Raw genomic sequence first — 25,184 nt, 5'->3', positions numbered from 1 at the left:
GAAGCAAATATATAATTTATAATCATTATAACCATTTATAATCATTTATAATCTTGCCAACCATTTATAATCATTCCACCTCCACATTGCACCCCTGCATGTGAGGAGAAGCACAGACCTTGAATAAAACCCAGCTGATCTCGACTCCTTGACTATGACCATAGGGACAAACTCAATATATAGAAATATATTTGTCACTTCTGTTACCAAAGTTCAGACTTTAAAGATGCCCCAACATACATGCAAAGTACCCATAGGAGTCTCTATGATAGTGGCTTATGGGTGGCTGGGCTCTTGAATTAATTCAGAAAAGTAGGGGCATGGCCAGCTACAGAGATCAGGGCAAAATGAAAATGCAAGACTTCTTGCTTAAAATTTTATTGAGAATTTAAAGATGGTGACAGTGAAAATTAAACCAAGTATGGAGAACTTTTGGCCACGGGACCTTATTCAACCTGTGAAACAGCATTGAATGGGGACCTGAGATAGCCTAGGATGTCTCCTGCAGACAGGGGACTTCTATGCTAGCTGAATACAACTTACTGCATTCAGCAACAGCAAATATAACAGTGGCATCTACCACATAGCATTCCTCTAAGTTTTTTGTGTGCAATGTCACATTTAACTAATGAAAGAGTTATAATTGTTATCCCCATTTTGTAGTTAAGGAAACCAAGGCCCAGATAGGTCTAGTAAATTGACAAAGTTGTGCAGCTAGTAAGAGGGACAGGCAGGATTCAAGCCCATGTAGTCTGACTTCAGAATGTAAGTCCTTAACTCCTAATGTGTACCTGTTTCCCAATGCTGTTTAGCTTGTTTTGAAGATTAAATTTAGAAAATATAGGCAATTTTAGTGTAATGCATTTTGAGTACCTTCTCTGCATATTATTTTAACATTGCAGAAGCTAAGAAACAGAGACAAGTAAATGTTTAAAGATGCACAGAAAGTGCATTGAACAAGAATTTCAACTGACAGAGTGAATAGAAGGTAAGAAACCAAAAAATTATGTGTATAATATATAAAGTGTTGTATATGTTATATGTGTCTATATACATATATAACTTAGTTATTATGAATTTATAAGAATATTTTGAGGTTCCATGTAGGAAGGTTCTTAAGGCATTATCTTTAAAACACTTATCATAAAAAAGGAATGCAAGATTGTAGTTAGAAGATAAAATACAAGTAGACTCTTGCATATGTTGTATCCACTTTTATGGAAAACAGGAGCCATTGCTTTTTCTGAGTCTGTATAATTCATATCTCATTTTTTATAATCTTGAAATTGATTCTCCAGTAGGATGTAAATAAGGAAGCGTCTGTGTCTTTCCCAGTGTCCCTCCATTTCCATACTAATTAAAAAATGTCATAAGGGTAATCATTAATGTTCCTTGGCCACAAACCACCCTCTCCCATAGTGTTGTACAAAATCCCACAACATGCCAATGCTATCTTTAAAGGCAAACAGGCCAAGAGGATTTATGTGCAAAGAATCAAGGTTAGATGCTTGTGAACAACACAAACTCTTCTTGTCTCTTGCCACGAAGTGTGAGTTAGTTAATTTACCAAGACACAAGATGGAAAACAAACCCCCAATGGATGTTTTCACTTTTATTGCCCATTAGAGAGCTTCGATGAGCTGTTGAACATTAACTGTTTGAGGTAATGGAATTCCCTCCTTCTAATACCAAGAATTGATATCACCCTATGCTGTATGCTACTTTTACTTTTCTCCCAAACCCACAGGAGTGTTTGTATTTGTTCAGCAAATAGTAATTGAGAGCCTCTAAGAGGCTAGATGTCTAGATGCCCTGTGGGAGAAACAGAGAAATCAAATCTTAATTTTCTTTGAAGTGTAGTGATGGACAAAATGTGCATACTCTCAGGTATCAGATGATTACACCAGAGGTAAGACAGTGCCATGGCTATCAAGAGACTTTACCAGAAATTTTAAAATGTAAGAACTCCATGAGCTGATATAGGAGCTAGAAAACCCAGTGCCTTACAAGTCCTTTGCACGTTTCTTAATTTCCCCAGATCTTTCTCAGTCAGTTTAATGCTTATCTAAGCACTCACCAAGCTTATCAAGAATCACTCATAATACAAAGCTGTTTTACCTAACTACTTAGCTTATAGAAAGAGGAAAAATCAAAAGTCATAGAGAGATTTAGCAGTTTCAAAGCCAGGTCTCAGACCCTCTAACGTTTAAACTCTCATGGTGACTCCATAGTTTATCTCCAATGTGGCAGCCATCAGTGATTTTCCTCCATGTCGCTCCTACAATTCCCCCATTAAGATACTGAGCCTGTAATTCATACCTTCTTTTTTATAACATTGCTCTATTTGCCATTGAATCTATGCTTTAATAAACGGAACAATAAAATGTGGCCAAAGTGGTGTTCTGGGACTTTCCAGGCTGATATATAATAGAAGAAGCCTTGCATCTCCTGTCTGGGTCTCTTGCAACAATCCGGGAGCATGAATCTACCATGTCAGAAGTTCAACTATCCTGCAACTGCCATTCTGGAAAAGCCAATTCTGGGCACTTTGATGACTATTCCAGCTGAGCCCAGCCTTTTAGGCATCTCAGCCAAGGAACTAGACATAGGGATTCTATCTTGTTAACTTTCAGACCAGCCCAAATGCCAGTTGAGTAGTTCTGAATGACCTTAGCCAACACTGCATGGAGTAGAAGATGTGCCCAGGAAGCCTCACTGGAATCCAGAATTGACAAAATAGTAAATATAAGGCAATTATTGTTGTTTTAAATCACTAAGTCTTATAGTAAATGAGCACAAAACAGATATGGAACAGTGATCAATAAGATCTCTTTGAAAATTTTAGTTTCACTTTAGTTTTATAAAAACATATATATAGTTTATGTAATATGGAATTGATCCCTGTATTTCACAAGGAAGAAAACTGAATTCTAAATAGTCAAATAGCCACTCAGAGTTTCTCTCTCATGCATTAGTTTCCATTACTTTCTTCTTTCATTAATCTTGGATGTTCTCAGAGTAAATTAGAACAGTTATTAATTTTAGTCTTGAACCCATTAATAATGTGAACAGACTTGAAATATCTGGCTAGGAAAAGCAAATGTGGAAGAGTAGAGAAGCTCCTTCTAATTTATCTTGTAGACCCAGTGCCTGCTGTAGTACTCCACATAATTTTTTAGTGAATTTTTGTTGAATAAAAGAATGGGTAAATAAATGAATGAATGAATGAATGACCTATTTTCTTGTGTAAATGGAGAATTCTGCAACAAGGCAGCTCAATGTGTGTCTCATTTAATCTGCTTTATTTTTCATAATGAATTCATCTGACCCATAGTATTTTGATGGTTGAGCCCCAGAGTGCCAACTAGAAAATTGCTATTTGTGTCAGGATCTATGACTCCATGGCATGCCTTTCTGGAGGCTGGCGGGCTTATCCCAGCCAGGTCTCCAGCTCCTACAGAGAAAACAGCTTTTCTTGGAGGCTACATCTCTCCATGTTATGTGCCCCATTTGCTTTCAATGTGGCCTCTTGTTTGGAAGCCCTCCTGGCCAGGTAATAATTTTGACATCAATGACTCACTCTTTTTCTGTGAGTGAATCCATTCTTCATGACTATTTTGTACCAACATGGAATCCAGGGACTTGGACTGAAGAACTGAAGGTGACCCAGTGAGTGATGGGGTTCTACCTGGTGACTCTGTAAGTGTGCAGTATTAGTTGGTGTCATGTTTGTGTGGTGATTCAACACAGAAGCTTGGAAATAACAAGGTTCTGCTTGTAGAGAACTTAGGTCTCTGGTAGAGGAACAGACTAATTTTAGATTTTGTTTCTCCAAGACAATCAGTCTTTTGGAGGCTGAACATTGCGTATTTTAAAAAGCACAAAATTAACTGGTCACTAAGCTAGGAGAAACCCTTCCCCAAGTCACCCGCAGAGACAAGAGAGCTAAAAGCTGATGTTCATTCTGCCACAGTGACTCATACCACAATGAAACCTCAGAAACAGCAGCACCAACAGCCTAGGGCAGGAAGTAGGATTTAGGAATTGGGAAGGGGACAGTTCTTTGGCTAGACTTCACTGATTGGGATACACTTCTTCAAAAAGAGACCCTTGACCTTATGACCTTTGGCACTCCACGGAGCATTGAGTCAGTAGCTCTTGTATCTCCTGAGCTTTCCCCCAAGATCCAGAGCTCTGAGGGCCCCCTTTGAATAAACTATAATATGTGCTCTTATTCAAGAGGGATGGGATTGCCTCTTCTCAGGGAAATGGTCCAAGATCCTTGTCTTTCAGGGAAATTACTGAATCACAGGCAAACCACAAAGATCGGTGGCTAAAATAGCCTGATTTTTTTTTTCAATAAATAAGTCCATTAAATGGGCATTGAAGTTTTTTGTTTTGTTTTGTTTTGTTTTGTTTTGTTTTGTTTTCTTAATTCCAGCTCCCATCCTTGCGGCCTGGCCATTGTCAATGGGAGGGCATGAGGAGTGCCAGACTCCGAGATGATGCAGCTCACCAGCTGGAGCAGGGCCATAGTCAGCTGTGAGCCCTCCCCCAATGCCAACTAGTGAAGACCACTCTTTTCTTTTCTTTTTTTTTTTTCTTTTTTTAATATATTTTATTGATATTTCACAGAGAGGAGGAAGGGAGAGAGATAGAGAGCTAGAAACATCGATGACAGAGAAACATTGACCAGCTGCCTCTTGCACACCCCCTACCGGGGATGTGCCCGCAACCAATGTACATGCCCTTGACCGGAATCGAACCTGGGACCTTTCAGTCCGCAGTCCGACGCTCTACCACTGAGCCAAACCGGCTTCGGCAAGACCACTCTTTTCATGCTTTAAGCAAATATTTATTAAATCAGGAGATATATTTTGCATAAAAAATAAGTGTGACTCCCCCTGTCATGGATTATAGTCACGTGGAAGAAAGAAATGCTAACCACATTTGACCCAGTAATCCCATTCCTAGGAATATATCCTAAGAAACTAGAAACACCAATTAAAAAGGATATATGCACCCCTATATTCATAGCAGCACAATTTACAGTAGCTAGGATTTGGAAACAGCCTAGGTGCCCATCAGCAGATGATTGAATCAAAAAAACTATGGTACACCTACACAATAGAATACTATGCTGCTATAAAAAAAAGAATTTTTTTATTTTATTTGCAGCAACATGGATGGAATTGGAGAACATTATGCTGAGTGAAATAAGCCAGTCAATGAAAGAAAAACACCACCTGATCTCACTCATTTATGGATAATAAGGAACATTATAAACTGAAGAACAAAAAGATAGATACAGAGACAGTAAAAGAAACAGACTGTCAAATTACAGTGGGCAGGGTAGGGAGATAAGGGGGAGATAAGAGGTCAACCAAAGGACTTAGTATATGCATGCATATAAGCATAACCAATGAACTAAAAACTCTGGGCAGGGAGGGCATGTATGGGAGTGGGAATGGGATGGGGATTGGTAAGGTTTGTACACATATAATACCTCAATAAAAATAATGAGAGGAAAAAAAAAGAAATGCTAACCATATAATTCTATGAACAATATAAAATTGTAATTGGTGTTAGAAAGATATTTAATACTCATCCATTGGAAGGGAATTGACCCTGTTAGGAAAGTCAGGTGAGTCTGCTTGGAGTAAAAGAAATCTGATCTGAGCTTTCAGAAAATTCGAACAGAAGTTAACTAGATGGTAAGTGGAAGCAGTGGTGTCCAGGCAGGATAAGCAACATATGCAAAGGCCCTGTGACAGACAGAACATGGTGACTTCAAGTGATAAAAGATGGCCAGAGAGGGTGGGGTAGAAAGGCAGGCAGGAAGATTACCATGTAAACCCCTATAAAGCACATTAACAACTCTGTCTTCATGATTTAAAGCTGAGGAGAGGAATGTATGTGACATAATCAGATTGTTGTTTGGAAAGACCATGTGACTTGCTCATTGGTATCAGCGGCTACCATGCCCAGTGAAGTAGCTAGTGTCGGCTGACCATGAGGAAGTTGAGCCCCATGCTCTGTCCACGGCCATCATTTCCTGGACACACTGAATCTTGTTAGAACTCAGTACCCACTGTGCCTCCCCTACCTTCCGTCACCTCCTGACCCTTCTCTCACTTCTTCTTTCCCACACTCTACCACCTGAGCAAATGTGCTGATCAGCCAACTTTCTTTTCACTCCAACCTCTTCCCCAGAGTTGCCTTCCAATTTCTTGCCTTTCAGGGAAATCTTCTGTCCTTTGAGAACACATCTTCCAGTGTGGCTACTTCAAGCTGGTGTTCTTTTATTTCTTCCAGCCACATGTATCCCAAGTTCAGAAAGTGGGGTGGATATCTTCCTTCTGCACAAACACTATTTCTATGTGCTTGCTCCCCATCCTTTCTGTCCAAACCCTGATCCTGTAAAATATCAATCACCTTGCTTTAAGACTCTCCTCCTTCCTATTGAGTCATCTACCATCCTTTAGGTAATTCCTTCTCCCTTACTGAGGTTTATTTCTTCTCACTAGTCCTCCTATCTCTAATATCCTCTTGGAAGATCCACCCAACATACCTGTCCTCATCAACAACAGTGATCTTTTTCACATCTCTCCCTCAGCCACTAGTAAGATTTGTATCCTAATATTCTACTGTCTGCTCTATATGCTGGCTTATCAGGATATCCTGATTCACATTTCAAAACTAATTCTATCATTTTCCCATAAACCTGCTCCTGCTACAGTGGTTCTTAGCGAATGACACTTCTAATCAATCCTTGCAATTACTCCAGACAAAGCTATACCACCATGGGGATGCTATCAGCAATGAACACATCACATCTTCTCTCATCCTGCACATCCAAGCAGTCACCAAGTCCTATTTATTTGATTCTCAAATACAACACAAGTCTATCCTCTTCTCCCCAACTCTGCTGCCACCAGCCTAGTCCAAACCACCATCATGATGTGACCCATTGCATGGCAGCCAAAGCTCCTTTAAAATATATCTATATTTTTATTGATTTCAGAGAGGAAGAGAGAGGAGAGAAAGATAGAAACATCAATGAGAGAGAATCACTGATAAGGCTGCCTCCAACATGGCCCCTAAAGAGGATTGAGCCTAAAATCTGGGCATGTGCCCTAACAGGGAATCGAACTGTGACCTCCTGGTTCATAAGTCAATGCTCAACCACTGAGCCATGCTGGTTCAGCCCAAAGTTTGTTTTTAAAAACATTTTTCAATTATATTTTACATTCAATTTTATTTTGTATTAGTTTCAGCTGTACAACATAGTGGTTATACAATCATATACTTAAAGTGTTCACACCTATATTTCCAGTACCCAACTAGCACCATACAGAGGTATTACAATATTATTGACTATATTTTTTTATGCTATACTTTACAAAATAGTCATGGGATGTAGAGTACAGAGCACCTTTTAAAGACACACAATATGTGATAAGATCTTTTCCACAGTGGGGTGGGGCACAAGGTGACTATCCTTTGGGGAGAGGAGACATTTGGAGTGTAAAGTTATGGTTCTTCTAGCCAGATATTGTCCAAACTTGGACACTTTGCTCATTATATAGCCCATGACAAAGATGTCTCTTGACCTTGCCAATGACTATTCCCTTCTTTATTCTGGATATCCCTTGGCTTCTAAACTGTATGCAAACACATAAACAGGAACCCTGGAAAAGCCAAATACATTCTTCATATGAGGACTTTGACAATAAATCTAAATATATTTGAGACCAAGAAGGATGTAATGCTGAGAATTCTGACTTATGAGGATTCTAGCCACCATTGTCTAATCAAAGAGCAAGGTCACATCCTACCAAGACCTTCGGGTATTGCTCCATACATGTTCTAAATGTCCTTATTCTTTCTGCTTTTATCCTTCTCTCTGCTTGAACTCTCCACCTCCTCACTTTCCTGAGTACACAGCCCTTCCTCAGAAGTCAGTATGTAGCACATCCCTCCTTAAGTCTGCTTTTGAAGTTTTCCAGGGTCTGTAGTGAGTAAACAGCATTGTCTGCTCTGCTCTGTGTAAAGGGAAAGATCAGTTACAGATCCTCAGAATTGGGGAGGAAGAACATCTGGATTGCATCTTGTAGATTTCCCTGTGAGTCTATAAAACAAACAAACCAAAAAATAAGCAAAAAAATTTCCCATTTTTTCCAATGAAGATTAATGTTTTCCCCAAAATCTATTGACTCTTTAATTTTTATGTTTTCCACTGCAATCAAATTTGAGCTCATTTTGCTATAAGAGTTTGCCCTCATCCTGATCCTGAGCTACAAGACAAAGCTTCTTCCCTTACCTGGACAGACTCATCCACCTAAGTCATCCTATAGGCAGAGGGCAGGCTCTCCACATGACCATATCTCTCTCCTGCTGTCACACTCATTATTTTCTTTTTATAAGCCCCAAGACTTTTCTCATAGGCATATCCTTCTTCCTGGAGAAATCTCCCCCTTCTTCAAGCCTATGTTTAAAATCTCTACATGAGACATCTTCTCTGTCTCCCTAGGGTTTCTTTATTGACCATGTTCACAACACTCTGTAAGGTATTCTTTTTCTTCTTTTAATTGATTTCAGAGAAGAAAGGAAAGGGAGACAGAGAAAAAAGCATCAATGATAAGAGAAAATCATTGATAGGCTGCCTCCTGCATGCCTATGACTGGGGAGCAAGCCCAAAACCCAGGCATGTGCCTTGACTGGGAATCAAACCATTACCTCTTGGTTCATAGGTCAACCACTGAGCCAAGCTGGCTGGGCTGTAAGGTATTCTTCTTTATAGAACAAATGAAAACTCTAAGGAAACAATTATTGAGTATAAACTCCTGAGGGCAAAGCCTCAGCCTTCCTCTGTGCCATGTTCCTATATTAACACATAATAATTTTGGTTAATTATTAAATGCTTATTAGATACCGAGCATTCAATACAAATGAGCTTCTTTATTCCTCACAACATTGCCAAATATAAGGTGAGGAAGAAAAGTGAAATACAGACAAAATAACTTGCCCACGATTGCACAGCCAGTAGGGCAGAGCCAGGATTTGAACTTAGAAAGTCTGGCCAAAAAGATACAGATTCTATAACAAAATGCACAGATATATCACTTTTAAAACTTCGGTTTTGTAATGTCAAAATAAAATTGGCATTAAGGAGAATTGAAAGTTAAGAAGTCCAATTACAACATTTTATAATAGACTAGTGGCTCAGTGCACAAATTCATGCATATTGAAAGGAAATTAATTAGAAGAAATATTTTAATATTGCTATTTGCCCTTTCTCTATAATAGAAATGTCAACCAAATTCATGATCGAAACACACACATACAATTGGCACCAGCAAGAGCTTTCTATGTATCATGCATACATCAGTTTATTTAGCCTTTTCTATATATAGAATAAACTTGATTAATTAGATATGCTTTCTAATTTAGCTAAAGTTTTTCCACTCTAGTGAAGCACCCCAACTTCTCTTTCAGGTAATTGTCAGCATCGCAGCAATAAATATCAACATGAAGCAGATTATTATTGCATATCACGCAGGGAGAACAAAGGGTAAAATATTTAACTGCAGCAGTGTTTGTCTATATTCTGTGCAGTGAGAAAAATCTGAAGTCATTTTCAAGGTCCACAATTTCTTCTTTTCAGTTGGGTCAAGTTTCAAAACTTTCTAAATATCCATTTTCCAGCTAATGAAAAGAAAATAGGATTCCACTGAGTTTCCTACCTACCTACTCCAGGTCTTCTGTGAGGATCAAATGAGATGAGGCTTGGGAAAAATGCTTCACAGACATTTGGTTAAAGTGTAAAATGTTTATATCTAGCTATAAAGCAAGTCGTGTTCCTGGGCTGAAGAAACTGCAAGGAGGCTAGTTGCTAGGGAATGGAAGCCAGGCGTTGCTATATGATGTCATTACTTGACACCCACAGCCAGCATTTCTGGGCTGGGCTGGGCTGTAAGCCACATTTTGTGCCATGTGGTCTTGGCAGCATTGGCTACAATTTGGTGGGGTGTCACTCTGGGGTGGTGGCAGGGCCTATGTACCACTTGGGAAAAGCCGAGTGTTGCTTTGTGGACATCAGGTCTGCAGTGCTATTTCTCTGTAAATGGCCAGTGTGCATCACTGCAGCTCCTGTGTTGTGTCTGTCCCCTGGTGGTCAGTGGTCAGTGCACATCAGAGTGACTGGTCAGATGGTCAGACACTTAGCATATTAGCCTTCTATATATAGGTGCTTGAAAACACTCTCATCTCTGATTTCTAGATAAATTACAGTATTCTGAAACCAGTCTTCTCTCTCTTTTTTTTTTTAATATATTTTATTGATTTTTTACAGAGAGCAAGAGAGAGAGATAGAGAGCTAGAAACGTCGATGAGAGAGAAACATCGACCAGCTGCCTCTTGCACACCTCCTACCAGGATGTGCCCGCAACCAATGTACATGCCCTTGACCGGAATCGAACCTGGGACCTTTCAGTCCGCAGGCTGATGCTCTACCACTGAGCCAAACCGGCTTTGGCTGAAACCAGTCTTCTCTTAAAATGTGGTTCTCTCTCATTTTTTATTTTAATCTACTGATGTGACCCATCGCTTTGGAAACAAACTAACTTATCTCCATATGGGACAAAGATGGGCTTTTCTTAGTGGTGAAATGGGCAATATTTTTAAACTCTTAATTGAAATCAACATCTTGTAGATCAGAGATGCTCCAGAAAACATATGTGCATGTGTGATTTCCCAAGATGAGAGGGTGATATGAATCAGTATACTGCCTACCAGTAACCTTAGCTTAGTCATTGGCCTCCAGGATACGCATGATCTGGTTTTACAGTCTCCACCAGCCTCAGATGGACAGTGGAAACTCAGCCAGTTATTTTCATGATAAAGAAGAGATAGTTCAACTCACTGTCATAGAAATAAATGATAAGAACATGTGATGGGCCAGATTGCCAGGGGATTCCATGTCTGCCATTTCACAAGGGGCTCTGGGTTTTTAGCCCTTTTAGACTAAGAAATGCATTTAAATAAAAAACATATATAATTGATCATAGAAGCTCAATCCCACTCCACCACTCTCTTTGCTTCTTTCATTCAGTGCAATAAGCCAAAAGTGAGTATTAAATTCATCCTCAGTGAATTTAGATCTCTCAGGGAAATTCAGAACATCCTTTGATGTCAAGAGAACATTGTTCCAAATGATTTTGTAAGAAGGCAGTGCTGGTGTGTTGTGCAGATGACAGTTCAGCGGAGGAGCTTGGTGAGATGTGGAAGGCAGTCCTTTCTTAAAGTAAAATGACACATATTAAAGGAGAGACAGGAAAGTTGGTGCTTTGAAGCAAAGACACACCATGTTCTTCATGCAGACCAGGAAAATGAATGAGGCAGATCAAGGGCCAGGGTATTGAGGAGACATTCTTTTAGGAGCAAGACTTGCGGAGAGAGGGCTCCCATGCACCTCTTAGCCCTAGAAAGAGAAGTAGAAAAAAGTCTATTTTGGAAAATGAAGCAATTAGCTGCACCACAGCTGCCTTAAAAGTCTTTTAGGGTCAATAGTGCAGTGTTTTGGGGCTTGTGTCACAGTTTCTTTTCCTCATACCTCCTTTTCTTAGCACTCTGGTACACTCTGATCATGTATCTGCAAGCTAAATCATTAGAATGGGTGTAAGCATCAAAGAGTCCAATTTTACTAGTATATTAATAATCCGTATGTCAGTCTCATCATATCAAATATGAAATTTATGAAAGCATTAAATATCTATTGAGGTGCAGCCTCAGAATTCCTGGTATGGGGGAGCTTGTTTTGAATACACAGATTAGTCAAACTCACCTGAGATTCACTGGGTTAGAATCCTTAGGGGTGCTGCCCAGGAATCTGCATTTTAATAATTTCAAGACAATACTATGCATACCTCCTTTTGAGATCAGAAAGTGAGTTCAAGATCATCGAACCATAGACTACACCCCCATTATTCATGGTAATCATCCTCAAATCAGATTGGCATTGTCTCCAATGGTTTCTATTTGCTGAGCATGGAATGCAGTTCACAGCCAAGTAGCCCTTGATTTAACCTTCTCCCCCAAACAATGGAGATTCTCAGTTATATGCCCAAATGGGCTGGAATGCAGTGTACACAATGTATTTTACATTAGTGATATCTGAATCCCATCAACTGTGAACATACAGTCATAGCAATTGACCCACACCTTAAATCTCATTATAATTCTTTAGTAGGTTAGTTATAATAAGATCATTCTGTTAACCTTAAAAAATCATGGAATTTAAAAATTCTTCTCCTTTTTAATCTTTCCTCAGCATGTTTGATATACTTGGGGATTGCGACATATGACCTGAATAAAAGATAAGGTCAAAATAAATTCTAAACCCCAACATAGATGGCCATGAGTTTCAAAGAAATGAATTTAGATGAAAAGCAGCAATTATCAGTTATCACAGATATGGATTTGGTCTCTCTTTTTAAAAAATTCTCTTTCACTTTTAGCTCTCTGTGGCTTTCTTCCTTGGCTGAGCAAATTTACTTTCTCACATTTTTGTATGAGATGTGTACAAGTTTCCTTTCTTTGAACAATCAAAGCAATAAGGCAACCTCTCCGGTGGAAATTCACTTTGGTTTCCAGGAAGACTCTGCTAATTGGCTTGCAAAGGTCACCTAGAGGAAAACCAGGTGTTTGGTGTTTGAGTTTGTATCTGGTTTCTTTGCTTAAGGCAGGCAATATTTGAACTGATGTTGTCATACAGTTTAGAATTTATCTGATAGACTCTGTCTATTACAACATATTGCAGATGCACTGTAGGAGATGACTAATAATGATGGCAGTTGCAGATTAAGGAATCTGAATATCTACTGCAATAGGTTATGATAGGAGGAAACAAGAGTGTCACCCCATTGAATCCAGCTCTTCAGGGCCCATCTTGGCCCTGATAAACAGATAAGCATGATAAAATCTTTAGAGAAGTCTCTCAAAGAAACACCAGGGAAAGCACCACCCAGTACACATGTCAGAACTTCTTAAAATCATCTTCAAGTTTCTCCCACATCAGAGCAGTTGCCCCAGACTTCCTCTTTCCTCTCTCAAAATGCCCCAAACCCAACTCCCCAAATCCCAACTCATGTAGCCTTCTGTTTCTTACTTACCCTTCTCATTGTTACAGGTAAATTCTTGCATCTCACAAATAACTCTGCTTCATTTCAGATGGAACCCAAGGGAGGAGCATGATTATGAAACTTGCATAGAACTCAGTATGTAATTTGTACTTAGTTTCAAATGCCATGTTGAATTTTAGGAATGCAATTAGAATTTTTGAATGTAATAGAAACAAAAATATGGGTTATTTTGAAAAATAAGTCCTCACTTATGAACGGAGATAAAAGGATTCCTGCTTTTCCCTTACAGAGGCCAACGAAGGAGCTAGGGTGACCAACTGTAACAGGTACTGTCCTGGCTTTAGCTCCAAAGCGAGGACCCCCTTATTCCCAGCAAACTGGAATAGTTGGTCAACCTGGAGGGAACCCTATAGGCCTCTCTGTGTGGAAGTCTGATGCAATGAGACCTCAAACAATAACCCAAGGATGAAATAAGCGCCTCTTTCATTGGACAAGGCAAATCATTGCTCCTAGGGACCCAAGGGCTGTTCAGATAATTTCTTCTCCTTGTCCCACCCCCATTTCCTTAAATCAGCATCCAGGGTAGCAGGCCTTGGGTCAGTGACTAAGTCAGGGACCTTTGCCTTCCTCCCAAAAAGGCCTAAGGTAACTGAGGGAGTACTATAAAGATTTGTATTGCTTTACTTCAACCTGCCAAGTCTTACCCTTATTTTCAACAACTTTACCTTATTTTCACCTTCAGGACTAGAAAATTAATTATTAATGGGATTAAAACCACTGTCACTACATGGTTACTTCCCTAAATGGATAAAACTAATAATTTTAGCCTGAAAGAAACAATTTTAGTCCTAAAGTAATTTAACTGTTTCCATCCTTATACGAAGATACCAACACATAAATATTTCTTTTTTTTTCTAATTCTAATGATATTATAATAAGAGCTGTTTTCAATGTTAAAGTTTACATTTCAGCCCTAGCCAGTTTGGCTCAGGAGATAGAGTGTCAGCCTAAAGACTGAAGTGTCCGGGTTCAATTTCATTCAAGGGCACATGCCCAGGTTTTGGGCTTGATCCTCAGTAGCTGGTGTGCAGGAGGGAGCCGATCAATGATTCCTTTTCATCATTGATGTTTTTATCTCTCTCTCCCTCTCCTTTCCTCTCTGAAATCAATAAAATTATATATGTATTTAAAAAAAGAAAAATTAGCCGAAACCAGTTTGGCGCGGTGGATAGAGCGTCAGCCTGCGGACTGAAAGGTCCCGGGTTCGATTCCGGTCAAGGGCATGTACCTTGGTTGCGGGCACATCCCCAGTAGGGGGTGTGCAAGAGGCAGCTGATCGATGATTCTCTCTCATCGATGTTTTTAACTCTCTATCCCTCTCTCATCCTCTCTGTAAAAAATCAATAAAATATATTTAAAAAAAGAAAAGAAAAAAGAATTTTTAAAAAAATAATAATAAATAAATAAATAAAAATAAAAAAAGGAAAATTACATTTCATAGAAAACCATCCATGCCTTGTCCTTTCAAAATTCAAACTGAGATTACTTTTGGATGGCCAGACTAATTTCTATTTCATCTTGCACATGGTGTGGGGTTGATGTGCTTAAGGGATGATCTAACTTGGCTTTTACATGCTCCCTCCCCAGTCCTCACATCGGGGGCTCATTCTGATGGCTGTCTCTGATGGCATGTCCTTAAGGAGTTTCCCTGAGTGGTAACTTGTATTGTTAATTGTGGGCTGAGATCATTTGTCCATTTGGTAGCCAGAAGGTTCCTGACTTAAGGAAGACTGCAAAGAGAAGCTAAAGTTTCACAAAAACAAACCTGTTGCTATTACAAATGCATTTTTTAGTTTCAAAAGACAGAAAGCATATGAGGATAAGTTAACAAGGGTCATCAATTTAAACTACATCTTTAATAGTTTATTTCAAAAAGGAAAGTACAATGGATGTCATTATGTTTCTTAATGATGACTTTGGTATCTTGCTCTACTTTTGCATAACACATTTGACATACAGTATGAACTAAATGAATTAGGATTTAACTAGAACCAGAATACAGAGGTCATGAGATCATTGTTCTATATTTTACTCATTAGTAAAATACATTGGAACTATAACTAACCTAAGCCCTCAGAGTAAGTGACCCAAAGATCACATGGCAATAGAAAAATATTTCCTAGGATTAAAAATAGTCTCTGTCAATTACTCTAAAAAGCCCAAGTAGAACAGCCTATCTTCCTTTTCACACTTTATGAATAACTAGCCATCAATTAAGCCTGTTGGTCTTTTTGGTAATCAACCCAGGAGGTTTGGGAATGTCATTTTACTCCCTGTAAAATGGGCTTTACTTTCCTTGCAAGGTCAAACTATTTGGGGGCATCTTTTATCTCTTCTGGATCTTTCCTTTGCCCCTTGGAAATATTGGCTTGAAGCAAAATTAATTTGTCACAAGTGTGGGAGAGGAAGAAACTTCTGCCTACTTTTCTACATTCTTTTATCTGGTTTAATAATAAAATAGATGTAATACAGATTAACAAGAGAAAATAACCAAATTTAATTGCATCTGTATGTATGGGAACCCCACATATATGAGAGGTGCAGAGACAGAAAAGGAAGATGAAGTATATTTGGGATTCTGAGCCAAGGATGAGGTAAGACACTTGGAACTTCAGATGAGAGGAAGGTCATTGGAGGACAATAAGAAGAGCAGATATTCAGTAATTAGATGTTTTCTCTGCCCAATATATAGGACATAAAAAGTTATTGCTGATGATAGCTTTTATAATGGACACAGCCCTCAATTTAAATTCTTGAAGAGACAGGTAAAAATTTCTTATGAACCTGCAGGGTCTCAATTGTATTCAGCTCAAAATAATTCCTGTGTCTACGTGGCACATCTTATTATGTAGCTTGGCTGAGATCACATAATTGGTGAATAGCAGATGCAGGGTTTGATCCTAGCCTGGCAGACCCCGGATCAAGCCACCCAACTCTCCACCCACAATATCTACCAAAGTCTTTCTTCTCCCCCTTTTTTCCTTTGCCTTTTCTCCCTCCTGTGTAGGATGACTGGCAGATAGAAGGGCTTGGTGAAGATCTGACCATGAGGTAAAGGAATTCTCTGAAATCCCTTTTGCCCTGACTACAAGCCCGAAACACTTCCTCTGGTCTTTCTTTGCTTTGTCTAAGAGTTTCTATTGCTATTTCTATGCTATTCAATGACTAGCTCCCAACTGGAACCAAGAACTAGATTCAGATATCCTGACTTTGACAGAAGTCACTGTGTATCATTCTTTAAAAAAATCTATAACAATAATAATAAAAATAAAGTATAATATGCTAATTAGACCAGATGTCCTTCCAGACAACCTTTTGGAGAAAGCCTCGGGGGCAGGGGCTGAGGCAGAGGTGCCACCATGGCGGGCGGGCGGGTACCAATGCAGAGGTGGCCGCTGTGATGACCGGGGGCTGAGGCAGAGGTGGTGGGGGCTGAGTCCCTTGCACAAATTCTGTGCATTGGGCCTCTGATATATATATATATATATATATATATATATATATATATATATATATATATATATATAATCTCCAACCATCTGATTGGCCGGTAGGCACATATGACATGCACTGGCAATTTAAAAATAAACATTGACTCATGCATGCGCAATACATATAAAGCTCTCACTGGCACCAATCACACCCATGTGTTTTGATTTGTCATTGTTGATAATAAATTTTGTTGTTTTTGTTGACATTCTAAAGCTGAAAGAAAGCAGCAGCATCGACAGAATATGTCTGAAGACCAACTATTGGCACAATGTACCATTTGTGTGATGATTCCATTGACTCAGTGAATGATGCTAAAAAGGAAAGATTTCCCATTGAGTTTCATAATAGTATTACTCCTTTGGAAATGCTGTGTCATAAATTAAAATTGAGAGTAGGTGCAATCATCATGATACTAAGAAATCTTTTCTTTTTAAAAAATATATTTTATTGATTTTTTACAGAGTGGAAGGGAGAGAGATAGAGAGCTAGAAATGTCGATCAGAGAGAAACATCGACCAGCTGCCTCTTGCACACCCCCTACTGGGAATGTGCCTGCAACCAATCTACATGCCCTTGACTGGAATAGAACCTGGGACCTTTCAGTCTGCAGACCGACGCTTTACCACTGAGCCGAACTGGTTTCGGTGATACTAAGAAATCTTAATAGTAAATGGGGTCATTGTAATGGTACTAAATTTATTATCAAGATTGCAACCTAACATAATTGAAGCTGAAGTATTAACAGGATCTGTGGAGGGAGAGATTGTTCTGATTCCAAGAATTGATTTGTACCCATCTGACACTGGCCTCCCATTTAAATTAACTCAAAGACAGTTTCCTGTGATGCCAGCATTTGCAATGACTATTAATAAATCACAAGGACAAATTCTAGACAGACTAGGAGTATTCCTACCTGAACCTGTTTTCAGACACGGTCTGTTATATATTGCTTTCTCTCAAGTTTGAAAAGCATGTGACATTAAAGTTAAAGTTGTAAATACTTCATCACAAGGGAAATTAGTCAAGCACTCTGAAAGTGTTTTTACTCTTAATGTGGAATATAGGGAGATATTAGAAAAAGTTTAATCAATTTATCAGTCATTTGTTTTATCAATGTTGTTTTTATATCATGTTTTTGTTGTTTTTATATAATGCCTTTGTTGTTGTTATATCATGTTATTATTGTTTATTAATCAATTTATTTTATTTTCATATTCATTTTACTAATTTTTTTCATCTTTGACACTTCTATTATAGAGAAAAGTTGAATAGTGATATTAAAATATTTCTTTTAGTTAATATCCTTTCAATGTGCATGAATTCATGCACTGGGCCACTAGTATATATACACTGAGTGGCCAGATTATTATGACTACCCCATCAGTACTTTGTTGGGCCACCTTTTGCCTTCAGTACTGTGGCGATTCTTCTTCGCATCAACTCCACGAGATGTTGAAAGATGATGCAAGGAATCTGATACCATGCCTGATGAATAGTGCTGTCTAGTTCTGTGAGATTTGATGGTTGTGGAACCAGCTGCCTGATGGCTCCTTTAACTTTGTCCCACAAATGCTCAATTGGATTGAGATCTGGTGATTATGGGGGCCACCTAAGCAAGGTAAATCTCCTTCATTATGGGGGCCACCTAAGCTAGGTAAATCTCCTTCAATAAAATAAATTGATTAATAAACAATAATAACATGATATAACAACCACTCCTGCACAATATGAGCACCGTGGCATGGCACATTGTCTTGTTGGAAGAAGCCATCTTCATTGGGATACACCATCAACATGATAAAATGAACTTGATTAGCATCAATAATTAGGTATGTTGTGCTATTTGGACATTGTTCTACATGAATTAAAGGGCCCAAATCATGCCAGGAAAACGTGCCCCAAACCATAACACTGCCCCCACCACCTTGAAGGGTTGTACTCATGCATGGGGGTGCATGCTTTCATGCTGTTTCTGTGAAATTCTCACTCTGCCATTTGCATGATGCAACTGGAAATATGATTCATTGGATCACATGACTTTTTTCCAATGCCTAATCCTTGTGTTCCTGTATGAATTGGAGACATTTTATTTTGGTAACTGCAGACAGCAAAGGTGTTCGAACAGGCCTTCGGCTTCTACTTAATATATCCCATAAGATGCAGTGTATGGCTAATTTGCCTACAAACATCAGGTGGTCATAATAATCTGGCCACTCAGTGTATATTGACTTCAAAGAGGAAGGGAGAGGAAGAAAGAGATAGAAACATCAATGATGAGAGAAAATTATTGATTGGCTGCCTCCTGTATGCCCCCTAATGGGGATTGAACCTGAAACCCAGGCATGTACCTGATTAGGAGTCAAATCAGCGATCTCCTGGTTGATGCTCAACCACTGAACCACACTGGTTGGGCTGTATCATTATTTACTAAGGCAGAAAAGAATTCCTCTTGAGCACCAGAGAACAACTTGACATTAAAACATGGAGTGGGGGAGAGGGAGAAATAAAAAAGGAAAAAGCAATAATAGACAAAAATCTTTTCGAAATTATTTATCACTCATGTTTTAACCAATTATGTCACACTTCAGGGCTAAATGTCCACTAAAATATAACGTAATGTTTTATTATAAATTATCTTCTCTGTTTCTCTCTTTATTTCACATCTATGAAAGTCTTCAAGACCCAATCCAAATACCAACCCCTCTCTGTGGCTGCCCCTCACTGCTTCCCCCTATGGCAGTTCACTGATTGTACCCTTCTCTGTGTCCACAAACTCTGGTACATATTGATCCCATTGTTCCATCACCGCATGTTCTCATATGCCTTTCTCCCATGAACAATGGAGATTTTCTTAAGAATAATAACTGTACATGGAGGGACCTGGAGAGTATTATGCTAAGGGAAATAAGCCAGTCAGGGAAAGTCAAGTATCACATGATCTCACTTATATGTGGAATCTAATGAACAAAAGAAACTGTTGAACAAAATAGAGCAGAGACACGGACGCATGGTACAGACTGTAGAATCTCAGAGGAATGGTGGAGGTGGGTGAGAAGAGATCAATCAAATAACTTGTATGCATATTGCATAACCCATGGACACAGATAATAGAGAGGGAAAGGCCTGGGGTGAGGGTGGGGAGGGAAGATATGCAGTGGGGATGAGCTATAAAGTGTCAATGGGAGAAAAAAGGGGACATATATAATACTTTCAACAATAAAGAATAAAAAATAATAAGTGGCCCTGGGCAGGTGACTGTTGGCTGGAGCACATCATCCCATACACCAAAAGATTGTGGGTTTGATTTCTGGTCAGGGCACATACTTAGGGTACAGTTTCAACTCCCAAGTGGAGCAGATATAAGAGGCAACTGATTGATGTTTCTCTTACACATCAATATTTCTTTGTCTTCCCCTTTAGATCTCTCTAAAAAATCAACTAAAGCATAATCTTGGGTGAGGGTTTTTTAAAAAGAAAAATAACTGTGACTGGGCAGGTGACTCAGTTGGTTGGAACATCAAAAGATTGTAGGTTTGATTCCTGGTCAGGGCACATACTTAGGGTACAGTTTCAATCCCCAGGTAGGACAGATATAAGAGGCAGCTGATCAATGTTTCTCTCACAAAACAATATTTCTCTGTCTCTCCCTTCAGATCTCTCTTAAAAAATCAATGAAAGCATAATCTTGGGTGAGGATTTTTTTTTTTTAAAGGATAATAACTGTGGCTTGTGAATATACATTTTCCCATTCTCCTTAAAGTGCCCGGTACAGAGTAGTTCAATTAATTAACCAGTCCCACTGGTCTCTCTTCAGTGCTTTTAGCACATCCTGCATTTTCCTGAGTTCAGGCTTATGGTCTAATTCCACCTGGTGGAGAGCTTTCTGATAAAAGCAACTCTACTCTACCCCTCCCTTGCCTCTTCAAATCCACTGCTCAGAGCCATTCTGAACAACACCACAATGAAATCCAAGGAAAATCTTGTAATCTTTCTGTTCCCTCTCCAGTAAAAGATGAATCATCTCTTTCAGATGCAGAAGGAGTTATAGAGCTGGTATTGATAAAGACAGAAACAGCATTCAGCTGTCCAGGCTCCCGGATAGTTTTCCTTCCTGCTTCTAAATTCATTTGTTGGAAAAACTCCTATGACTTGGGAGGAATCTGCCTGAAACATCTATGCATCTAGAATACTTTACATTCTAACCAGTCAAAAACCTGCTCTGAGAATCCTCTGGGGCATTTGTGTTCTCTGTCAGTCTTTCTTTCATACTAGCAGTAAGTCAAATGTCGGCTGGATTTGGATCTGTCGGATCCACAGTCACTCCTCAACCATACCATGCTGTTCCATGTTGTTCTGTGTGTTGGTGTACATGTTACTCCTGTTGATAAGGACGCCCCTGCATTAGTTAGTGCCAACATCACCCACACTGAATTTTTGCAATCAGGTTTTGGGGCTCTTTCCACTTTGCTTCATTGCACCTGTGGCATACCTTTACCACATAGTGTGTACGTGAGCATATAAATGTGCATGTTTGTGTGTATCTCCATGAGACTCTGAGCTGCTGGAGAGAAATGGCTATACCATATATATATATGTTCATGCCATTTAAACAGTACAAATTTTATTGAGCACCTATTATATATCAGGGCCTATGCTACACATTTTGTGTATGGCACAAAATCATAGTCTCTGTGCTCAAAACTTTCAATAATAATTGTTGCAAGTTCCCTCAACTCATCTTTCTTGTCCCTCACCCCATGATTGCATCCAAGTTCTTGGGGGTCTTATATCATTCTGAGGTGTTGCGTTCTTGAGCAGGGTGTGTGTGGGGTTTCATCTTCATTTATTGTCCATGCAGGACTCCAGCACATTGCTCCTGGGAGTTTTGTCTAGAAAACCTGTTGGAGGCAGATTTTCTGTCTTTAAAGCTCGTGCTGTGTACAAAAATTCTTTCTTCTCTTGCACCCTACTCACACCTCCCTGGCCATAGGAAGCTCAAAGACACCGGCCAAGACCTTATCTACTTCCAGCCTCTTTCAGACACATGGTATCTGCTCTTAAGTCTCCCTACATTTATTGCATGCAAAAAAATGATGCCCTCTGGATTGTCAGCTCCCTCGACTCCAAGGCACAAGGGTCCCTTTCTCAGCCTTTGAGGGTGTCTTTATCACCTCTTCCCCACACTGAGGGAACAGTTTCTAGTCTCAGAAGGTGGAAAACTGTTCCAACTTACCATAATTTCTTTCTGCTCTGATTTTGAATTTGAATGTGAAAAGCCTTTTTTTTTTTTTTTTACTTTCTTCTGCTGTAGCAATGTTCCCCAAAGCAGTGGTTTGTAAGGATAATGGCCCAAATAGGAAAAGAGTAATAGAAAATATCAAGGAAATAAATTTCAGAAATATTATTGAAGAACAGTAATAGCAATAGCAGCTCATCACTTCTTAGCTTTTATAATGCACCAGGAACTACAATAAGTAATATGCTTTATGTAATTATGATCACAACCACCCATGAGTTAATTATTACCCCTGTGTTACCAATGAGACACATACAGGCAAAGTTGCCTACAGTCATGGAGCCAGAATCCACTAATCACCCACTCCTGTACATCTGTGGCTCATCTTAGACACAAAGTAGCTGAAAACAGTGCAATGTGGTAGAGTCACATCATAAAGCAGCACCACCAAGCAGGCACCCAATAAATATTTGCTTAAAAAAAAGGCAAATTAACAAATGCAAAATCATGGCTACTAAAGCCACACACAGAGTCCATTCATCAGGGAAATGATGTGGGGGCCGGTCACTATATTCTCCAATAAAAATGTGACACGTTGGAATTTTTTGCATGTTCTATCTAGAAGAAACAATGCCTGTCCTGAGCACAAAGCTCTAAGTCCCTTTGTGTCCAGATGTGACATGGACCAGAGCCAAAAGCCTACACGAATCTGAAAAGAACTCCCTGGAATGAATATATTTATATTTCTTCCATGAACTTGAGCTTTGCAAACCATGACATCCATCAGCAGTCTTCAAAGTCACTCTTGCTGGGCTGAGAAAGTGGTCACACTGGAGCTCTATTTGTAGCTGCTCTGTAGGCTGGGCTCACAGATTTTACATGTCTGTTTTGGTCCTGGTATTTTTCTTTCTCTTTCCTTAGTCTTGGAGCCCTGTTTACTTCATCAGCAGTTTGCACTGAAAAATCTTAAGGGCCTTTAATGGGGAAAATCAGTTTCGAGTGTTTTTAAAGTTCTTAATAGCAGTGGTACTAGCTCATCATAAGGAAAATTAAGGTGATAATAAAGGTTTTCAAGAGACCTCAAAGTGTGTTTTAAGTGCATAAAAATTGGTTTTAAAGAGCAATGAGCCATGGAAACTTAAAACTAGAGAAATCCTCAGGTTAAAAAAAAAAAAAAAAAAAAAGCAATAGTCCTGCTTTAATACCACAGGAATATTCAAGCTATGATAACTTTATATATTTTACTGGCATTTGCCCTGGACTGTGCTAGGTTTGGGCAAGGAAGTGCTATTAGTATGCATATGAACTTCTTTATAGGATAAGTTATGCACATGTAAAGCCAAACACTTCAGGAGCCAAATGAGACATGCAATTTAGAGACCAGTGAATCTCAGATATTGAGTGCTAGTTGGTTCCAGGAAGCAAGGTCTCCTTGTATGGGCTGAACTGTGCTCCCCCCACCCCCCACCCGCCAGTTCATAGGTGGAAGTCTCAAATCCTTGTATCTCAGAACGTGTATTTGGAGATATGGTCTTTAAAGTGATGATTAAATCCAAATGAGGTATTAGGGTGGGCTCTAATCCAATATGACTGGTGGTCTTATAAAGAGAAGAGATTAGGACACAGACACGAGAGAATAGAGAAAAGACCATACAAAGACCCAGGGAGAAGGTGACCATCTCTAACAGGGATGGGGAATGTCCTTGACCTCAAAGTTCCAGCCTCCAGGCCTGAGAGACCAGTTCTGTTGTCTAAGCCTCACAATCAGTGGTTTTCTGTTCTGTCAGCCCTGAGCAAACAAATACATCTGATCTGCTGGGTGCAGGAGGGCCACCTGGAGGACAAAGGAACAGAAATGGGCCTGAAGGATGGGTGAGATCTGTGGATGGGGTCTATGTTCCCTGATAAAGGACAAAAGATACTCACTGACCCAAATGAAACTCCTCATATCTGACCCTTTGGGCCAATGAAGATGGCAATTCCTTATAGTTCAAACCAACATGGATAAAGGGCCTTGGGCAAGAGTGCAGCTGCCTGTCACACCTGGTGAGTGGTCACAAATTGCAGTAGAACCTCGTAGTCACAAAATGCCCACTCCACTCAGTGACTGGGGTAAGTTTCCTCTCAGACCCTCATTTTCTCTTCTATAAAATGAGGGCAAAAATCTTGCACCTGCCTTGCAGGATTGTGGGGAGCTTTAAAGTAGACGATGCCTGTAAGTGCTTAGCACAGGGCCTGGGACATATTTAAGATCTCAGTAGATGTTAGAATAGCTTTTAGGGTAAGACTCCCTGTGTTGCATGTAATAGGAGCTAAATCAAAGTAGCTTAAGCAGAAAAGGTGAATTATTAAAGGACAGAGATGCCTCACAGACCACAAGAAAAATTGCACTCACCAGGGGAGTGGGGGTGAGATGGAGGGGTGGGAGGTGGTGACTGTGGCCTCCAGGGGTATTTGGCAATGTCTAAAGACAGTTTATATTGTCACAACTAGGAAGATACTACTGGCATCTAGTATAAGCCAGAGATGCCATTTAACATCCTACAAAGCACAGGTCAGCCCCCACGACCAAGAAATATCTGGCCTCAAATGTCAACAATGCTGCTTATGGAGAAACCCCAAGCCAGGAGCTGAAGTCACCTGAACTTTCAAGGCTACACCTGTCAGTGTGTCCTGGCCATTAAGCTTTGGTCTCTTAGCACCAAACACACTTTTCTCTTTTCTTTGTGATGCTGGAGCTGAGTCTCTGAGAATCACATTCCTGCTCTGCCAACTGGTTCCATGTCAGGCTCAGTGAAGGGCAAGGGATGCTGGAGGGAGTCTGCAAGGCTGGGGGAGGGAGAGGGACTTGCTCCTGCCAGCTGATTTGCTGTTCCTGACTATCATATATTATAGCAACAGGTCTTCACCCAGCTAGTCCCAGTAGTGACTGACTCCAGTTCCCAGCTTTGCTCTGCATATCCACAATCTGCCTCATGATGACCCTTCAGAGATGTCAGCTCAGCCAGTCAGCCCCTGCCACAGGGTCAGTCCTGTGAGCTCCAGATTCACCAATGCCAGTGGGACAACGCCCTTCCTTAGAAATCCAGGTTCTGGCTCTTCCCACCCTCTTTCAAACGTCCAGGTTCTGGAAACTCACAATTCTTCCCTTTGTTCCTCCAGCTCTAAGGATGTTAACTACTTCCTGTCGTTACTTTCTGTGTAACTTTCATGTCCTCTTTTGCCTCTATGTCTTTCCAGTACTTTTTGGCCAA

The sequence above is a fragment of the Pipistrellus kuhlii genome, unplaced genomic scaffold (genome assembly GCF_014108245.1).
Source record: "Pipistrellus kuhlii isolate mPipKuh1 unplaced genomic scaffold, mPipKuh1.p scaffold_m20_p_7, whole genome shotgun sequence".
NCBI classification, from domain to species: domain Eukaryota; kingdom Metazoa; phylum Chordata; class Mammalia; order Chiroptera; family Vespertilionidae; genus Pipistrellus; species Pipistrellus kuhlii.
This window is presented reverse-complemented; position numbering follows the sequence as displayed.